Genomic DNA, 16,264 nt, shown 5'->3' on the forward strand with positions numbered 1-16,264 from the left:
TATATCAGATAGAATATGACTGGTGATACAGTCCTGAAAAAGAAGACAAGGCTGGGGGTTTTGCAGAAGATTGAAATTGTTCATGACATTAATCATTGTAGATTCCCAGAGGGGGTGAAATTTTATGGACAGGTGGAATGTGATCCATCTTACTAAGGAAGTAAAACTATTCTTGCCTTGAAGGTAATGTTTAAAGTCAAAGAATTTTTAATTAGGTTTGGAGTTTTAAAAGAATTTTAATTTACAAATGAGATTGAGTTAAAGAATCATTTTCTGCAGCAGAAACAACAGGATTTTTTTTTTAATCTATTTTAAATTGCATAAAAAGCATCTTAAAGTAATCAGATAAGTTGAGCCATAAGTAAATGGATATTTAAAGATCTTATTAAAATATTCTACCTGATTTAGTTATTATTCTGACCCTATATAGCAATTCACAGGGTGTTGTTTCAATTAAATGGCTCTAAGATTATCATTTAAAAACAAAAAGTGTAACTCTCCGATTTGCAGCTCTCCGCACTCACTCTGTGACTGGAAGGTGGGGCTTGTTTGACAATGCTTCCAGTTAGGGTCTCTTAAGTGATTTGCATGTTATTAACCTGGATAGCCGCTAATAGGGCTTCGCTTCCTCGATTTCATACACAGCCCTGGCTCATATAAAAAAGAGTTCTTCAGGAGAGCGGAAAAATCAGAGCACTTCCACTATCGGTGAAATGTGTAGAAAGATAGCAGAAGCTACCCTCCTCAAAAAAATGATGAGTTTGATGAAAAGAAATTAACAAGCTGTGTGGGTGTGCGGCACATGATCAGCCATGCTTGCTAAGTCTGTCTGTTGGTTGTTGCTATGGCTACGAAAAGCCAGTGGAACCCAATGAGCTGTCTGCAGCAGTGCTGAGAGGACCAGCCATTTTACTTATGGAAAACAGTGTGGCATATTCTGCTGAACTTCACCCTGGAAGAAGCCTCTTTTATACATCTCTTCGGGGAAGAGAGAAGCAATGGGCATGTTAGTATACAATGATCACAGCCACGCAGGCCTGCAAGCTGCCGTTTGGACAGGCTGTTGACTGCTGTTCCAATTAGCTGATTGGAGAATGTGGAATGCAGAGTGATAATGCTGCGTATCTGCTATCAGGCAGCAGCAGAGGTTTTTGTCTTGGGAAGGCAAAGCTTTCCCTGCAATATTATCTCAGCAGCTTCCTAGCTGCTTACCCTGTAAACGAGGGATCCAAACGGAGGGTGTTGCCCTCTGCTAAGGCTGGTCCTGTGCGTGGTTGTAGCATATGAGCGGCAGGTCTGAAAAAGCAGGTGTGTGCTGGGACGGGCACTGGACTGGAACGCAGGCGGACGCTCTCGGGTTTACCTGCTTCCTGTTAACAGATTGTGGGCTCCCAGGGCATATGTCTGCACGCTGAGGCCGAGGCGGAGAAGGGGCTTTCTGGGCAGCCCACTGCACTGACAGAGGTAAGCTTTTTTGACCTTTTTGAAAGCGCAGCATAAAAATAACTGGGGCAAAACTTGGCCTGAAAGGTTTACATTGATTGTGTGATTTGGATTTACCAAACAAACACACAGACACACACACACACAGACACACACATTTCTAGAAAATAGTATCAGAGACATAGAGTGGTTTCAATGAATTTTGGTTCTAGCAATTGGAAGATAAAAAACATTACCGATATGCTTTGGGGTTTAAAACCAGTGTTTGCTGTTTGAACAGACTACGATCGCTTGTTCTGAACCGTCTTCACAGCCAGCAACATTTCTCACTTGTGAACAATGGATTCTTTTGTGACCTGCACTTTGACTTGTGTTCAGAGAACTACATGAAAAAGCAGTGGCACATAAATTGTGAAGCATTTCTTTTTAAGCCTCGTAAATGATTTATTTAACTCTTAACACACCTGCGTACACATTTAAATTAAAGAATGCTGTTCTCTATGTAGGTCATAATAGCCAGTGGATTTTGTACTTGCTTACCCTGGACTGAGTGTCCTGGTGTCCTGTTTGATTTAGCTGGGGTAGTTGTAAAGCAAACAGTGTAGGTATTGGAAGCTGTTCACACCTCCTTTCCGAGTATCTGCATGCCTTGCTGGCCCAGAGCACAAGACCCCTATTGTGCTCCCCCGGCTCAGAATCCAAGGAAAGAAAGGAAGTGAAGTCTCAGCATTGAGTTGTAGGACAGCTGAGGTATGTGGCAGTAAAACTTCTTTTCTTGCACAATTTTTCTCACAAGCAGATAGGTTTCAGAGAGAGAGTGAAACCCAAAATGCCACACACCTCATACAAATGTGCGCTCATACTTGCAGCAAATGTTTGCTGTCAGTTGCTTCATAATAACAGCACAGACCCTGAATTGCAGGAGGAATTGCCTTGTAGTGAGTATTTCCTTGATTTATAGTCTCTTAGGAACAAAGCTATTACTGTGGACTGAAACTGGTCAGTCAAATCAAAATCCCTGGTAAGGAAATGACCAAGTAAGGATCAGATTCTGTTTCAGCAACATTTCAGCTTTACCCAAGTCAGTTCTTTTGTTATTTTGTTGTTTTGTTACCAAAAATGTCAGATCACTTATAATACTATTGAAAATATTTAATAAAAATGTTTGGTCAAAAACTTTGAATAAAACCCCATCTCCAAAAGATGGAATCTACCACAAAATTTAAAATAAGTAGTAACTGAGATCTACTTCTAAGAAGTTTATTTTTATTTGCTACCTTTTCCTCAAAAATCTGGATGACACAAGAGTCTCTTTAGAATTTTAAGTATAATTTTCACTGATAGATATGAGCATGAACCACCTGTTTCACAGATGTAGCAATGTTAATATGTCCTACGATAAGAGAATACTAAAGCATAGGAGAATAGTTTTCAAAACTTTTGTTCTAAATGTCAAAATAGTCAAACTATAAAGACACAGACTAAGAATCTCAGTGGAGTGAACCACATTCAAACGTTTAATGATAAGTGTATGCCTATGTGGGTCATGGGGGATAAAATGGTGAGGTGACGGCCTTGTACTTCATTATGTTTAACATTCAAAGGAAAACTAAATGAACAGACTTAATTCTGAGTCCAATTCTATGAGTAAAAATATCAGCTAAGTAAGTGATTCTATATGAGCTGAATGAAAGGTAGAGAAAATCTCTCTCCAGTTTAATTTCCTTCAAAGCTTTACATTGCCAAAGGATTCCTTAGAATTGACACAGTGCAAAGACCTACAGCAAGCACCTGATTTCCTATTAATTTTTCTTGGGGGAGCCTTTAGAAGAATGAGGCGTAGAAATATCCAGGGCACACCTGACTGCTGCGTCTGTTGCCTTGATGGTGGCACCAGGTGAGACAAGACCCTTAGCCCATGGGAAGAATGGCACACACTTTATACTTGTGCAATTTCTTTCCTATGTTTGTATCCTTTTAAAATGACTTGCTATAAAAAGATGAGCATTTTAAGTTCAATTCTGCATAGCGCATCTACATGGTTAATAATTCAACAATTTTGAGAACCAGATTCAGAGACATAATCTCTATCTTTCAAGACTTAGCACCTCTGCTTATGGCTATTTTTAGACCCTTATTTTCTGCCACTTTCCAACTCTTCTGGCAATATCAAATATTCTGGAATTTCCAAAACACACTATATCAGACTTTTTTTTTGTTTTTGCAAATGCAATGCCCCCTGAAGAGTCATTTCCTTTAAACCTCCCCTGCAGTGACAGCTGCTTTCATAGCCCTTCAAGTCCAGCTCAGACCTCCCCCCACAAACTGTCCCCCACCCTGTTTGGCTGTATCTGAATCTTACTTCTGACTTTCTGTCTACTGTACCATATTGCATTTGTCTCTGTTCACAGCCTTCCAGAGCTTTCCTGGCCTCTGATTCTAAAGCACTTTGTCCAGTGTCCAGAATTTGGCATTCAGACATTGTACTGGTAACTTCAGACTTCAATATTTTCCTGTTAGTTACTGTAAACATACACTTGACCTAGAAGTAAAGTCCTAATACTGCCTTTTCTCAAAGAAACGCAAAACATTCGAAAAACAATGAGGCTGTCATTTTTCTGCTTTGAAAATATGGCTTCAGGACCCCAATTTCATGAAAGCCACAACGGTCCTATAATAGATCCAAATTTCCTGAGGGAAAATTTTACAATGTATGTTTTAAACAAAACTTGAATGTTTTAGTAGATGGATAATAGTATTTTTCTATCCATAGCTATTATAAAATGTATAGAAAAATCCCTATTACAAATTTGTTATGGAATCAGACTATTTAAAACTAACGCTGAGTTGATGATGATTAGCAGCCGATTATAATGTAAGACACTTATGAAGTTGTTTTTCATGCTGAAACCAGGAGAAAGTAAAGGTTGTGAACTGGAAAGAGATTAAATAATTGAAACGAAGTCTACAATAGCAGCATTTCTTTTAATGTTCCTAAATAAACCTAAAAGGTGACTGGAAATCACTAGTTATGTTACACTAGTTGTGTTACCCTACAACTTGAGTACCTGGGTGAGGGAGAGAATATTCTCTTAGTGTCACACTTGATAGAGATATAGGTTTGGTTATAGATACTTCCTACCCTCTGTTCTATATTAGATAACATTATTACTATTTTTTAAATAAGCCTGATTTCAGTAGCCTTTTTATGAAAAAACTACCACAATCAAAATTAAAATGTACCCATAATTTTATGAAGAAGTTATACAGAATTCCTTGTTTTAAGATATCTGAGTTGAAAGCAAAAGTTCTAATTAATGCAGTATGAATTTTTGCATATAAAGTAGAACTGATGAGGAAGTTTAAAATGTCCTGATATTTGGAATGAGAAAGTGAAATATTTAGGAAATTATTTAAATTCATATTTCTAGACATTATGGCATTCATTCCAGCATTGAGTTTTCCAATAAAAGTAAGATAAATAGCAATTCTTAATTATCATGCTGTCCTTTAAAGCTTTATTTTGGCTATCTTCCAGCTGATTTTAGTGTACAGCATGCTATAATTAAATAATAGCTAAAGTTGGAATTCTATTCATCTTAAGGACTAATCATGTTTAATCAATTATTTTAAATTGTGTGTAGTAATTAGATTTCAGAAACCATGATTTTGTAATATGCCTGGACTGTTTCTAACATTTTCTATTTTAAGTCACTTATAATGTTTTTAAAGGCCTCAGTTATGTCTAACTACATTGATAGCGTAATGAAATGAGTTGCACTAGGATTGTATAAAGAAGAGTTGTGATATATGATTGTGTTAGATAACTTTCTGCAAGTTCCTCAAACTAACAATTTAATTATGGATATGCTTATTAAATTCTAAACTGCTACTGTCAAGTGGAAAAATACAGATAAACGTTTTCAAAATATGTTTTTCTGTATTATTTCTGACGAACTCAAGATGTACATGTAGTTAAAAGGAAATACTTCTGTAACTGTTGAGTTCTGAATATTGGCAAATAAGAATTTCAGCTTAAGTTCAATTAAGATGCTATCTGCTGAATAAATGACAAGGAACCAGCAAAGACAGGTTTTTATTTTGGTGTTTTGCAACGTGATATATCCATATGGAACTCTACCACACTTTACTATACCCTGGCCTTCAAAACTGAAATATACTAGTTTACCAAGTAGGAATTTTGACCAAAAACAGCAGTGGTTTCCTCTTCCCTATACAGGTGAGGCATACATAAGTTCAGCATTAAATTCTGTTCTTAGAGAAGCATTATTTGATCAAAAATTCAGAAAGCTTTCACTTTCCTGAATCCAATCAAGGGTCTTACTTTCAAAGAAAATTTTCCCACTTCAAAACACAAAACAAAATAAAAAAGAAAGAAAACAAAAAGCCCTGGTAATGTTCTCATTATAGTTTCTCATTTCTCTTTATATATTCATATTATAATTTAGGGAAATTTATTTGTAATAAAGAACATTATTTGAAAGTTTCAGTGATTTTTTTTCTGCTCATTTATACTGTTGCCTGCTTATTAAATTTTAATTTTAAAATTCAGTTAGAAATTCAGTTTTCTCTCTTCCCTCTGAGATGTTTTCCCGGTGGTTAAAGTAAATTACAAATCTTATTGTGAATTATATCCTCTGCTTTGCATGGGAGAGTTCATCCAATCCGTTATTAGAAATAATTCTTCTTTTCAGGTTCCTTGTCCTAGTACATTTTTTCTGGAATAGTTGAATTTGAGGACAGGGGCAACATAAACCCATCAAGTTCCAAATCTTCTGATGTTTAGCTGCAAGGATCAGCTGCAAGGAGTCCAATGAACTATAGCAAAAATAGGCTTCCAACCAAGAGCTGTGCCACTTGTGAAGATCCTGTAAGAGTACAAGCATGGGATGCTGTGAAGAATGGCAAGTGTTTTAAGTGCACAGAAAAAAAAACATTCAAATGAGATTTTAGCTATGTTGAAGAAAATTTCTTGGTATAAATGCTCATGCTAGTCGCCTCTAAGCAGAAGTCCCTGTACTTACTTCCCGCCGAGGACAGCCAGCTCCTCGGAGGCACTGAGTCTTCTGAAGAGGTGACACCAGAGAGGCCACAGCCTGGCTAATGGAAACACACTTCATTAAGCCTTCGGCTGCATGGAGAATCCTCTTCCACCTATTGAGAGGCGTCAGCGACTTCTGCCTCATTGGGTCTTTTTAGTACCAGATCTTTATACTTCATACAGGTTGCCTACACTTTATGCCACCAAACAATGAAAGTTTAAGAAAGCAACACTCGGCTGCTTAAAGTGAGCCTTTTTGGTAGATTATCAAGATGCCTTTACACCTAATTATTTCATTTCTCTGCGCTAAAGTTAACAAGGGAAAGGAGATTAGATAACAATAACCTCAGCTGTTCTTGTGCTAACTGTATCATCTGGTGCGGGGTCTGAGCGCTTTCCAAAACTCGTACCTTTAACCTGTCAGATGTATTCTTGCACTATAGTAAATACTATGTATTTTTATTTGCTCAATATCTCAAAATCTAGGTTTCACAATTTTTACAGCATAGTATTACTAGTAGTGAAGATGAGAATTGTGTAACTACTTGGTTGCTCTGCTACAGTGTGAATAGACCAGTGTTGTGTGATGTACCTAGAGCACCAGGCTTAAACCAGGTTACGCAAAGGGAGGTCAGGAGAGTGGTGAATGGCAAGAGAATGGAAAAAGGTACAGGTTACTTCTGCAGAGCAAAAGTTACAGGGAAAATCAACTCGCTTTAGAATGGCAGCCGGAACAGACAGGCCCTCAGCAAACAGGTCAACATACTACATATTCAGTCAGTATTTGCTGAATGAATGAAAGGCTTACAGCAATCAGATGTTCCCCGGTGTTGTGCTAATGCTAACACAGGATGAGAAAATGCTCTTTGAATTTAGAGATAAAGTGACAATTCAGACATTTTCTGATTTTTTTTTATCATAAAGGAGGAGAAAAAATACATGAAAATTTTAAAAGGCTATTATTAAAATATATAGATATATAGTCTCCCTGGTGAGAAGCACTATACTTTAAAATTATATAAGACAGAAATATTACCAGAAGCATAGATAAAGCTCAAATGCAGCACATCATGTAGTGAATAATTCAGAAGATAAGAAAACTAACTGATTTCTAATCCTCTACTTTTTTAAAGCCTCTTGGTAACAAGTCACATTCAATCAAAAATATAATCAACCTAAAAGAGTTTAGATTTCCTTTTTTAAAATAAGAAAGAAAAGTGTAAATCAGAGTTATAAAATTGAAGATCTTTATTTTAAGGCTTTAGAATATAGTTGAACAGAGAGTTCAAGATAGAAAGAGGTATCAGTCTGGGAAGATCTTTTCAAGTTAAAAAAAAACCATAGAAGCTGCAAGACCTTATATAGTCAATCAAAATATCTGCTTCTGATTTACTCAAGAAAACAATAGAAACCTATTAACTAGTTTCAATCAACTACGCAAAAGATTATTCAAAAAAATGTTCAATTTGTTCACTCCAAAAGATATTGATAATAATAATTTATATAGATTTTACTCTGTACTAGCTACTATCCCAAGAGTTTTATGTATATTAACTTTTAATGAAAAATCTGGAAAATCACAAAATCTACAATACCAAATACTAAAAAGTAGGGACTTTTAAGGACATTTACATTGGAATTTCTCAGAAACATTTTCTGCAATCTTAAATTATTTCCCAGAGAGGGAGTTAACAAATGTCACATTTAATCACTTTGTCTTAGATGCTCCGATACCACTTTACATATTGTATTGTTTTTATATCATGTTAATGAAGTTTTTTGACATGTCCAATCTTCCCATGTGAAAGTGACCTCCATGAGACAGCCATGTTATTTACGTGTTTTTACCCATCATCTTACCATGTCCACTACCAAGACTGAATGAAGGATGGGTGAATAACTAGGCCAAGTAGGTTATTGTAATAAATAAAATTTACACCCGAGGAAAGGGACGTGTGAAAGCAATGTAAACTGTGTGTAATTCCATGTGACTTTCATCATGAGAAAACTAATCTGGTCTACATATCTTTAAATGTTTGTTTTGTTATGGATTCTTTGTTTTTGGTCAGTGTGCTTTTGGGTAAAACACTAAGCTAAATATCAAAGCAACCCTTTTAAGTCATCGAGACTTTTCAACAGAGGAAACCATGACGCAACCAAAATGATTTGGCTCATTTAAACCACTTGTAGAATTTTCCTCAGAATTTAACCTTTTGAACAACTTAACTACATATGAGTTATGTCTGACAGTTAAGAAAATAATAAAATATGAGAAGGCATCTCTTTGTCAGAGAAACCATATCTGTTTTGGGAAAAGGGCTTTCTTAGGGCAATAACCCAGATGACTGATAATATATCCTGAATTCTTTCACACTCACTTTATTTAGAAACATAACTTTTTATATGATATGTGTTCTGAAATCTGATTATATCACTCACTGACTTCCTTTCCACCATAGATTTATTTTACAAGACTAATATAACTCATTTATATAATGATTAATATGGCTTTTTTAATTAAAAAAGTCTTCCTTCTAACATGTGCCAAGGAGTTTGACTACATTTTAAATTAATTTTTAGATTTATTGGCAGAAGAGCAGAATTACCATCACCCTCATGTTATAAAAGCAAATGACAATCAAAGCCATAAATAATATAGTTTAGTTTGAAAAACCACCTTCCTGTTGACCCGAAGTCCCAAATGTCCTGTCAGTGCTTTATATTGATAGTTATCTGGTAAAATGATTGGATCTATGTATTACTATGTGGCATAATATTACATCATAATGATTTTCAACCCTAAGCTTGTGCTTCCTTTGAAGATCAAATTAGGAAAACATACCCTTAAAACTGTGCCTCACCTCTTTTGGCTCTGGTATTTAATTTTGCAACTGTCAAGAACAAAAAGATTATGATCATAAAATTATGTTTCCTGGGGAATGTTCCATTTATGAATTGCCTCATTCCCAGGCTCCTCAGTCATGGTATTGTATTCTGCCTTTAGCCCAGCCTGTGAGGAGAGGTGTTGGATTTGCACGGTGCAGAAAAGGCCTGAGAGGAGGACAGAACAGGAGCTTAAGGACAGGACCCAGAATGACTCTGGCCCTTTAAGTATGTGTTACCAATGGGATCACTCAACCGCTAGAGCTTGTGAGTTCAGTAGGAATTAGGAAAAGTGTTGCTTTGAAATTCAATTGTTTCTATTTCCAACCAAAAGCAAATCACTGGAGAAATCTGCATACACTCTAGTTAACCCCTCACAGAGTGAAAGAGCATTTTATTTGGTCAGCAAAACAGAATGGCCGCTTGTTGATTAACACGGAGAAATATCACCCCTTTAAAGGTCAGATTATTAATTTGTCAGTTCATTCTCTTGGGAAATCAGAATTTCATCTGGCAAATGTCATGACAGGTGACAAATGATTTTTAAGACTATCACCAAACTATATCTGCCCAACAAACAGATCAGTACCATGAGTTCCTAACTGCCAAGTGGCCCACAGTATCTGGAGTTTCCCTTCCTGGTAGATGGGCTTGAGCAGGCAATGAGGAGTTCTCTGCTCTCCTCTTCCAGACCTTGAAGACTGTCGTCCCATTTGTTAGTATGTTAATGTAAGTTAGCTGATGTGTCCTTTCTAATTTGTTTGGTATTGAAAGGATGGTCTTGATAGGGAAAGTAGAAAATGAGAAAGACCTAAGTTCTGGGTAAAACATAACGACTGGCCAGACCCAACTGTGGATGTCGAAGTTGTAACTGTATATTGAAAAAATGATACTTGCATTTTCATATCATTTACTTATTCATTTGTTACACATCCATCAAGGACCTCCTATGTGTTTAGAGTGGAGGAAAAGATGAGAAAATGAGCCAGGAAGTCATTGAAAGAGCTTACAGTTTAGTGCAGGAAGACAGGAACGCTACTTACTATCATTTAAGATAGAAGGTGATGGAGTGCTATAAGGGAGATATAATCAATGCGTTTATTTATTCCTTCAAAAGACATGCGCAGAAGTAACTTATACAATAAAGAAACTCTTTGATCATCTCAAGCGATGGAGTTCCAGAAGATGATAACACATTGCTCAGAGAAGGGAAGTTTCTTAGAGGATCAGGAAAGATGAATTAGAGAAAATGGTATTTTAATTGGGGCTTGAACAAGGTGGGAGTTTGACAATAGTTTGGAAACGCAAGCTTTGTAGCATCAAGAATTGTTTTATACAACTCACATTTATTTGGCATCCCCTCAGTGCTTTCACGTAAATTGTTGAGTCTGGCTCAACAACCCTGGGAGGTACGCACTATCATCACTGTTTCACATGAGAAAAGAAGAAACTGAGGCTCAGGGAAATGCTCATTGGGTTTTACCTGTTATGAGTCAGTGGCCAACTTTGAGTTGAACTTTTTGGAAAGAACTTTGTTCTTGACAGTTGCTAAAGTGCTGAGATTAAAGCACACGGAAAGATTAAGAACTCTGTTTACAACTCAAGAGCATCACACACACACACATACACACACACACAATTCATTTAAAAAATGAGCAAAGGGCTAGACTAGTTTTCCAAAGAAGACATACAAATGGCAAACAGGCATATGAAAAGGTGCTCAACATCACTAATCATCACAGAAATGCAAGTTAAAACCACAATGAGACACCACCTCACACCTGCTAGGATGGCTATCACCCAAAAGTCAAAAGGTAATGAGTGTTGGTGAGGATGTGGAGGAAAGGGAACCCTCGTAAGCTGTTGATGGGAATGTCAATTGGTACAGACATTCTAAAAAGTTGTGCAGTTTCCTCAGAAAATTACAACTAGAAGTACCATATGATCTAGTAACCCCACTTCTGGGTATACATACAAAGGAAATGAGTAAATATGGAAACAATCTAAGGACCTGTCCATGGATGAATGGATAAAGAAAATGTGGTGTATATACAAACAATGGGAAATTATTCAGCCCTAAAAAAGAAGAAAATCCTGCCATTTGCAACAACATATATGAGGACATTATGCTAAGTGAGAGAAGTCAGACAGAGAAAGACAAATACTGTATAATCTCACATGTGGAGTCTAAATGTGGAACTCATAGAAACAGAGTCAAATGAATGGTGGTTGCCGGGAATTGGTGGGGGGAGGAAAATGAGGTCAAAGGGCACAGACTTTCAGTTATAGGACAAACAAGTTCTGAAGATCTCATGCAGCATGGTGACTGTAGTTAATAAAACCGCATTGCACACTTGCAGCTCGCTAGGGGAGTAGATCCTAAATGTTCTTACCATACACAAAAAAGATAACAATAAGAAGTGATCACTAACTTGATTGTGGTGATCATTTCACAGTACACACATATCAAAGCAGCCCGTGGTTCCCCTTAAATGTCTGCAGCTTTGTCAATTATACTTCAATACATCTAGGGAGAAAATGGAGTATGTTTTTAAGGGTGTGGAAGCAACAGGTGCAACTAGGAAATAAAAGGATGGAGGGGGCCCAGCTAAGACAGCAGAAAGAAAAGAGGAGAGAGGGAGAGAAATGAAGAAATGGGTTTGTGATGGCAAAGAGCTAAGCCCACGCAGAGCCCTGGGGAAGGCACCAGCAGCAGAGAAGAAAGTTGCAAGGGAAGCAGGGCTACCCCAGCAGCAAGATCCCAGGGAGGGCAGCAAAGAGATAGGCCCAGGGACCAAGGACAGCCCAGCTGACAGAGCGGAGACTGCGACCTCTGGGACACTGGAATGAATTGAGCAAGTGAGCTCCACTGCTGAGAGCCAGAAGGATGGTCAGAGAAGTTTCCAGCAGACGCCCAGGAACGGCACTGACTCACACTCTCCTCCTTTCTATACTGGGTCTGAAAGTCAAAGACGCATTTAAAATTATTATATAAATCTCTATGACTTAGAAAGTCTGATGCCGGTGAGATTTCTTGGATTCAGTCTGTTTCATTGAGGAGAATATGTTATAGGATGATTGCTGATGGTTAGAAGCATGAACTTTTTTGTATGGTTTGTTTTTTGAGATGGAGTCTCGCTCTGTGGTCCAGGCTGAAGTGCAGTGGTGCGATCTTGGCTCACTGCAACCTCCGCCTCCCCGGGCTCAAGAAATTCTCCTGCCTCAGCCTCCTGAGCTGCTAGGATTACAGGCGTGCACCACCATGCCCAGCTAATTGTTGTATTTTTAGTAGAGATGGGTTTCACCATGTTGGCCAGGCTGGTCTCGAACTCCTGGCCTTAAGTGATCCGTTCTCAGCCTCCCAAAGTGCTGGGATTACAGGCGTTGAGTCACTGCATCTAGAAGCATGGACTTTGGACTCGCACACTGTCGGGTGGGAGTTCTGGTTTAGAAACCTGATTGCAGTGAAGTGAGCCGAGGTACAAAACCCCCCTATGCCACAGTTCCCTCATCTAAATGAGTGACTCCATAGTCCCAGGCATTAAAGACACGTGTGTTGGATGTTGATGAGAGCACTGCATCTGACATAAAGAAGGGTCTCACACACGTCAGCCACTGCTGGTGTTGGTTGTTCCTGGGAGTTTATAGAAAGACTGTCTTCCAAATTCCCGTGCTCTAGTTACTTGTCTCTAAGTAAACTCTGGAGTCTTGAGAAGCCAGGCACGTGTGTAGTTTAAGGGATGGGCAGCTGCTTCTGCCACTCTTCAGGGAGATCCTAGGCACCACTACAGTTCGCGTGAAGCGTAAATCTCAGCGACCTCAGCGGGCCTCTAATGCTCATCCTACCATTTGCAGTGTTCGATCTGTGGTGTTAAAAGACTCAGGCTTCTCCTCTTACATACTATTTGTTAGAAAACTTCCCAAACTATGTGCCCGGTCTGCTACCACTGTAGCCAATGTCACTGGGCATCTCACTATTCTCTGACTGTAGCTGGTACAACAGCAGCAATCGGTTTTCTAAAATGCAGACAATAGAAAGGAGTTGCTAAATTTGTCAAACTTAAGTGAATCTAATGCTTATCGTTTTGGCATGTTAGGTGGCTCTTGTTGGTGGAAGGTTCACAACCTGTGGCTGACTCCAGAGCTTCTGCTTACCAATTTCAGAAAACTGGGTTTAGAGTGTTTCCTTTGCGCATTCCTTCATGCGCTTTTACGAGGCAAAGTCTCCTTCCCTATTTCCAAGATGGATACTTTGGGAAGGTAACACGTTCCAGTTCTCAAATTGGTGTCGGTACATTTATGTTACATTCTTCTCTAGTTTTGTAGCAGTGAGGGAATAATGGGAATTTACATAAATAAAGCACATGAGTATTTCAAGTTCAAAAAAAACGACTCAGGCTTCTAGGTGGATCAGGCCAGTGGGTCGATGGTGATGCTGTTAACCAAAATGGGAATAGAGAAGACCTGGTTTGCTTTGTTTTTGATATCAAGGCGAAAACATTTAGACGTGTAGAACTTGATATCTTTGCTGGAAACACTGGTAGGCAGTGGTCAGTAACTGTTCTGGTTATGGTTATCAGAAAGAAGTGGGGCAAATCAGGGCCTCACCTCTAGCCTAATTCAAGATATGGACTGAGGGTTGTATATAGCTTGATTAAGCATATATACTAGCTTTCAAGAGCCTTTTTTCTGATAAGAACATGTTTAATTAATAAAAGACTATGATGATGTCTTTTAAGTCACCCTGCAAAGAAAGTTCCACATTTTTAAAAAACGAGGATTTTTAAAAAGCTGTTAAGTGTGGTTGCTAAGTACACTTAGGTTAAATGCTGAAACTGCCTCCATGAGTTTTTTTCTGCTTGTCACACATGAATTTTAGAAGCAACTCGTAATCTTTTTTCTTTGTTTAAAAAAGTAATACAGGATTTGACTGGCCTAAATGTCATTATCAGGAAGAAATAATGCAAGTTAAAAAAACTCAGGATATTGGGCCAGTTTTAGTGATTTTATAGAGTTTGATATTGAGCAAAAGTTTTTTATTTTCTGTTGAAGTTGTTAGAATTGCAAGTTTATTCTGGAAAAAATAAATAAGGATTAAGATGATACAGTGTCCCAAAAAGTTGTGGGAGGATTGAATGGATTATGTATTCTAATTGTGTAGGACGAGGTCTGGCGTGTGGGAGATGCTAAACAAACGTGAGCCGGCATTACTATCATTCTTGGTGTATGCATGCGTTCATGTAAAAGGCACACACTGGGCACCTCTGATTCTCCAGGCTGTGTGTGTTCAGGGGTGACTAGTCGACTTGCTGCTCTTGGTGACTGTTCAGTCTTTGGGATGAGGGAGGGGAAGCTGATAATCCTGCAGCATCACAAGTGTCGAGGCAGAGGGAAGGCACAGAGTAGGGCGTGACTGACCCTCCTGGGCAACTTCAGTGCGTGCATGGTGAAGGCAGGGGCTTTAGATGGAGAAAGCATTGCTGCAGGTGAACACGGCATGAAAGCACGTTGCAGGCTGGGTGGTGCATCTGGAAAGTAGAAACAGTGGGGAGAAGCGGGCATGGGGTGGTGTGGGGGGAATAGAAGAGCTTTGCAGTCACATAAACTTGGAATTCATTCCCAGCTCTGTATTGTTAACTTGGTCTTGGGGAACAGGCTCCTGGGCTTTTCCAGACCCCTATTTCCCTACTTAGGGGGAAGAGATAATGGCGCTTACATCTGAGTATTATCATTAGGATTAAATGAGATTATTGCAAAATGACCGGCATAGCGCCTGGCGCATCAGAGGCAGAATGAATGGTCACCCATGCCTATTTTTGTCATCAGCATCATGTTAAGTAGTTTCCGTTAATTCTTTAGGGAAAAAAAAAAAGAGAGAGAGAGAGGGAGAACCATTGGAGCTTCTTTATAGAGGACAAGTAATGATCATATTTGTGGGTGAAAAATATATAACTGGTAGCAGTATCAAATTAAATGAAGAGCACAAGAAAAGATTATGAAAAGATGGTGCCAATGAATTAGGAGAAAAACCTGGGCGTGAACTAAGGTGACGGGGCCGGGAGAAACGAGCGAGGAATGTCATCAGTCAGGCCCTGCTCTGTGTCAGCCGCTCTTCCAAGTGTCTGGAACGCGTCTGAAACAGCGACTGCCAAACCGTCTTCAAAACAGGCAATTCTACTTGAGTGTGATGTTGCGTTGCCAGAGGTGCCTGGGATGCAGAGTGAGGAAAATCTGGGGATACCCGTGGCTTGTGGAGGAGCCTCTGAGGTTTCTCTGAAGAAGTGTGTGTGGTGGGGCCTAAGAATATGTCCACATTCGCCCTGGAAGCTGGCCAGCCCCACCGTGACCAGGGAACAGCATGGCCACAGCACCCAGGCATGCCCAGCCCCAGCGTGACCAGGGAACAGCGTGGCCGCAGCACCCAGGCATGCCCAGCCCCAGTGTGACCACGGAACAGCGTGGCCACAGTGCCCAGGCATGCAGCGATGGATTCTGAGCCCTGGGAGCCATTGGTATGGCTGGAATGCAGGATGCCTGATACGAAGAGATAGTGAGTAAAACTGGACAAGCAGACTAGAGCCAGATGGTGGTGCCACTGTGTCACCCTAAGCTAGATGGGAAGGCCCTGAGACATTTCAAGCAGGAAGGTGAAGTAGGATTTCCTTTATAAGGCAGCTACTCTGGTGTGAGAGTACCACTGAGGTAGGGTGGGAATGAATTCAAGAATTTCACATAGGGCCAGGTGGGGTGGCTCATGCCTGTTAATCCCAACACTTTCAGAGGTAGAGGCAGGAGGATTACTTGAGCCGAGGAGTTTGAGACCACCCTGGGCAACATAGTGATCTCGTCTCTACAGGAAAATTAAAAAAAAAAAAA

The 16,264-nt window shown here is 39.2% G+C and overlaps 1 protein-coding gene across 27 annotated transcripts in view; it reads left to right on the forward strand.

Moving 5' to 3' along the window:
- The first annotated feature begins 630 nt into the window (after positions 1-630).
- The window catches only part of SORBS2 (sorbin and SH3 domain containing 2), a 235,415-nt gene continuing 219,781 nt past the window's right edge, over positions 631-16,264 (forward strand). For 26 of the 27 annotated variants that reach the window (XM_017862581.1, XM_017862598.1, XM_017862588.1 and 23 more), the window contains exon 1: positions 631-1,464. The gene's annotated coding sequence lies outside the window, so the exon portion shown is untranslated. The remainder of the gene's footprint in view (positions 1,465-16,264) is intronic. The other variant, XM_017862629.1, reaches the window with a different exon arrangement.

The sequence above is a fragment of the Rhinopithecus bieti genome, unplaced genomic scaffold (assembly GCF_001698545.2).
Source record: "Rhinopithecus bieti isolate Rb0 unplaced genomic scaffold, ASM169854v2 scaffold_56174, whole genome shotgun sequence".
Classification (NCBI taxonomy): domain Eukaryota; kingdom Metazoa; phylum Chordata; class Mammalia; order Primates; family Cercopithecidae; genus Rhinopithecus; species Rhinopithecus bieti.